The sequence below is a fragment of the Squalius cephalus genome (genome assembly GCF_949319135.1).
Source record: "Squalius cephalus genome assembly, chromosome: 3".
Classification (NCBI taxonomy): domain Eukaryota; kingdom Metazoa; phylum Chordata; class Actinopteri; order Cypriniformes; family Leuciscidae; genus Squalius; species Squalius cephalus.
The window spans coordinates 46,336,380-46,341,483 of NC_137124.1; the positions used below are offsets into that span (position 1 = coordinate 46,336,380).

Here is a 5,104-nt window from a genome sequence, read left to right on the forward strand (position 1 = left end):
AAGGGACCACAGTCTGGGACCACAGTTTCAAAGAAAACCATTAGTAACACACTACGCCATCATGGATTAAAATCCTGCAGCGCACGCAAGGTCCCCCTGCTCAAGCCAGCGCATGTCCAGGCCTGTCTGAAGTTTGCCAATGACCATCTGGATGATCCAGATGAGGAATGGGAGAAGGTCATGTGGTCTGATGAGACAAAAATAGAGCTTTTTGGTCTAAACTCCACTCGCCGTGTTTGGAGGAAGAAGAAGGATGAGTACAACCCCAAGAACACCATCCCAACCGTGAAGCATGGAGGTGGAAACATTCTTTGGGGATGCTTTTCTGCAAAGGGGACAGGACAACTGCACCGTATTGAAGGGAGGATGGATGGGGCCATGTATCGCGAGATCTTGGCCAACAACCTCCTTCCCTCAGTAAGAGCATTGAAGATGGGCCGTGGCTGGGTCTTCCAGCATGACAACGACCCGGATCACACAGCCAGGTCAACTAAGGAGTGGCTCCGTAAGAAGCATCTCAAGGTCCTGGAGTTGCCTAGCCAGTCTCCAGACCTGAACCCAATAGAAAATCTTTGGAGGGAGCTGAAAGTCCGTATTGCCCAGCGACAGCCCCGAAACCTGAAGGATCTGGAGAAGGTCTGTATGGAGGAGTGGGCCAAAATCCCTGCCGCAGTGTGTGCAAACCTGGTCAAGAACTACAGGAAACGTATGATCTCTGTAATTGCAAACAAAGGTTTCTGTACCAAATATTAAGTTCTGCTTTTCTGATGTATCAAATACTTATGTCATGCAATAAAATGCAAATAAATTACTTAAAAATCATACAATGTGATTTTCTGGATTTTTGTTTTAGATTCCGTCACTCACAGTTGAAGAGTACACTCTAAAAAATAATTCAAGGGATCTGTTACCACTACATAATTTAATACATTGTTGTAAATTAAAAATTCTAAATTGTTAATTTGATTAAACCTTTTAAGTTGCCAGCATTATTTTGAGTTGTCATGACAGAATAATGTTGATAATTACATCTAATTACAATTAATAATGTATGTAATTTAAACATAAATATATGTGTTGATTAGTTTAAAACAATATTTACGTTGTAGAAACCCAATGAAATTGGCTTGATAACTTAATTTTTCCACACCATTTGAGTTCAGGATTGCAAAGCTCCTCCCCAGAAAGGAGCAAGTTCAGACATGTTTTAGGCTGACCAGTATGACACAAAGGACATTTCAAGGTGAGTAATCTGAGTTTTATTTCATTCACAAATAAATTCTCTCCATTTAACTAGAGGTTTAGCTACACCTGGTAATACAGTTGATGTTAGCAGTGTAATTTGACCAGGATAGCAGTGGATAAGAATGTAAAAACGGTTTCATTGAAAAATATGCTCAGCCAGAGAGGGAATTTCATTTGTGCTGTAAATAGGAAAATAATTTAATGCACAGACACATTTTTAAAAATCTGTCGTCATTCACACAGATAGCATTCAAGTTTTATTGTAGGCAGTTTGCTGTTTGACCAACATTAACAGACTTTTGATCTCTGTAAAAAAAAGATAGTAGAGGCAGTTTTTTTTTTAAAGTGCTTTTTTTATACAGTGTGTTTTTGTGTTAGTACAACCTGCAGAAAGAAAGAGATATTCTGGATTTTCAGAAAATCACCTTGAAGTTATTTAAACAGGCTTCAGAAAATTCATCACCGTTGACATTAAGTTGACTATTTAATTTTTAAATTTGTATTTGTATTTGTAAATAAACACCACAGACATTGCAAACATAGTATTAATTGGTGTTGCATTGAAAAAGTACTGAGAACAGGGCTGAACACAGTATTATTTAATGTATAAGAACATATTACATGTAATTTGATGTTACATATGAAATGTTCTACCATTCCTGTTTTATACAGATAAATGAAGAATTCAAGTGAATAACCAAAGTCTTGAAGCCACCTTTATGGCCAAACTTGACAAGTGTACCCCAAAACTGATGGACCTGGCCTTATCAAAGGGAGGAGCTAAAGGAGAAAGAATCAGAAAGATCAGGAACATGCTTCTTGAGGTATTGTAAATTATTTAGACCGTCACACTAGAATAATTTAGATTTGTGTTTAAAATGCCAAGTTGTTGTCATTCACCTCAGATTAAAGTATATTTATTTACTGTTGGCACTTTCTCTTTATTTTTATTTAAGTCTATCTTGGAGAGAAAGAAGAGGACCTTTTCAAGGAGTTTGCTGTGAGTATTACAACATCTTGAAAATAAAATTAAATCTTCACTTGGCACAGTGTAAACACACAGGGCAACAACGTGCTCCTGCACTGCTCTCTTTCAGTTGAAATTTTAGGTATATTACACTGGCCACACACTGGGTCTACCCAGGTCAGTGATATCCTAACAATGGGCTATTTAGTTTAATAAAGAGATGTATGGAAAAAAGACTTGTAAAAATGTGTATGGCTGTTGCTTTTCACTTAACCATTTGAATTATTTCATGAAACTTACTATTATTTTTATGATAAAATATTTTTGATCGTTTCTTATTGATGCAACCTATTTTGGCCATTTGAGTAACTAGGTGTATGGTCATTAAAATAAAATAAAAAAAAAGTTCAAATAGAGTTAAAGTTAAAATCAAAAGTTAAAAACAAAGTTTCCAGTGATTAACTGAATTAAGTAAGATTAACTTAAAAAATCAGCAATAATAATCCAATTCATTAGCTCTAACATGCTATCTATATTTTCTCTTGCTTTACAAGAACACACAAGAGTTTGAGGAAGACATTGAAAGGCAAGTGATGACAATTGCCATCATCGGTGATCAACCTACTTCAGGATTTGACCACAAGACGGCAACCATTGTGGTTGAGGGCATCAAAATCCTGAATGGAATGGATCTCTCAAGGTGCTGTGCTCTGCTGATGGGCATAATATATGTGTCGCCTTTGGGAGTTAAAACCCAGGATATTATACCCCCAATATGGTCTGACTACACCACTCCCATTTATTGGACTGGGATGGGAGACCCAACTAGTACCCCAGAATAAAGATGTACCCCACGCTATTAGTATTCAAATGAATGAAACAATTGAAGGCTGATGTAACAAAAGCAATATAAACATTTATTTGTGATCTTCAATCAGAGTGGTTAAAATATTTGCTTTGTATAGACACAACCATTAATGACGGTAACAGAGGCATCTACATGAATTATTGTAGACAAATATTCATATAAAAAACTACACTAAATAATGTTGGGCCGGACCACAGTGCTCAATGTTGACAGGGATCCACGTTTAATTCACCATGAGTATAAGGCTCCAAAGCGATTCAGCACACCAAAGACAGCAACCGAGGTTACACTGCATCAACCATAAAGTGCTTGTTACACACCAATTCTAATCACACCACACGGGTGGTCACCTTAATACATTGAGCATTGAGCCCTGCCCACTAACTACAAAAACACAAGCAATGCCTACTTCATAAGAACAAGTAAAGTGCAGAAAGTGCTACTATGATCAGCTGTATAGGAAGCTATCCAAATTGCACATACCACTGGCACTTCCCCGTCACAATCTTTAATATTGCACACTGCCCAAATACAACAATTTGTCTCAATAGTAAAATATCAATAATCAGAAGAACATGACCTCAATCAAAGAAATTCACAGACACGATATAACTGAATGATAAAAACATACAAAAGTTTCATACATGAGAAAACAGTGGCTGGATGTCCAAACAGAGTACACAACCTGCAAAAACCTAAAAAGACAGAAACACACTTATTTATTTATCCCCATAACCCACACACCTTACTGATGATATATATTGAAAGAATTTGTAAACCTTCGAGCACTCACGAGAAACGGTGCTCATTCACAAAAGGCTCCTAATGACCCCGTATGCACTGAAGCACACAAACGCTGAAGCGTGCACACGCCAGTGCGCACGGATGAAGGAACGCACAGAACCTGGTATAATAACGGGCTACACATAAAACAAACATGAGTCTTTGCAAGGCCAAAGTCTAACAATTAATTGGATATCAGGCTAACAGATACCTACTTTGGGCTAGGCCGCCCGCACCAGCACACGGCAGCAATTACGCACACACCCTGTAACACCAGCACAGTCTGTTGAAAACCATGGGATATAAATATACTCAGCGCGTAGAGCAGGGAACCGTTGCAATGCCTTGTTGACTATACGCACCTGGACACGAGAGAGAGAGAGAGTTCCCAGCGAATATCACACTTCGTTTTGTTTACACGCCCATTCTACAAAATAGACCAAAATAAAATCACACCACAGCATCTCACGGCTCACACCAAAACCACACTCTTTAGCATACTTACCGGCGTTAAACTCCGAAACGCTTCCGCGATTCAGTTACTGGTGACTGCACATGCACACACTTCAACACGCGGAACGCCAGCACCTGGCTGCCTACGTTCACCTATAATCGCGGTTCCACTCCCCTCCGTTTCCTGTCTAAATGGCCAACAAAACGCAAGAACCCGCCTTTATGGACACCTCTACATTTAAGCCCTTGCTACTCGCTCCTGGGTCCTAAAGTCCCACTGGCTACATCTGCTCTGAATCTGAGTTACCCCAAGGAACTTAAATATACCTGTGAAGTGTTTCAGAAGCTGTTTCTTGAACTTGATGGACTGAAACCCAGTGCAAAAGTAATGCGTCTGAAGAACAGTATTTTCTGAAATCTCTACTTGTTCCAGAGGAAATTTTGTTCACCTTTTTTTTTTTTAGTAGCATTTATATATGCTTGTTTGTGACAGTAGCAATCTTAGATGTTTTAAAAATGGGGTTTACTGTGAAGAAATAGTTTTGAAATTTAAAGTTTTACAGATTGTTTGACACTGTGGAAAAATATGTAAATGCCAATAACTTTGCTGTGTTGGAATTTATTCATTGTGATGGCATAACTGAGTATGCATACAAATGTTTTAAAGGCAAATCTGTAGGGTCAGTTTGTTTATAATTTGTGGGGAGCACATATTTTTGTTTTGTAAATTGTGCAAAGTGCAAAATTTTGAAACCCAATTTTTGAAACTGCAGTTCAAAATAAAATAA

At 38.2% G+C, this 5,104-nt stretch overlaps 1 pseudogene across 1 annotated transcript; it reads left to right on the forward strand.

Annotated features, from left to right (window-relative positions):
- The first annotated feature begins 1,964 nt into the window (after positions 1-1,964).
- LOC307155586 lies at positions 1,965-4,756 on the forward strand (annotated as a pseudogene). The gene is made up of 4 exons: positions 1,965-2,074; positions 2,151-2,245; positions 2,767-2,943; positions 4,606-4,756. The product of its transcript is annotated as an uncharacterized misc_RNA (transcript).
- The last annotated feature ends 348 nt before the right edge of the window (positions 4,757-5,104 follow it).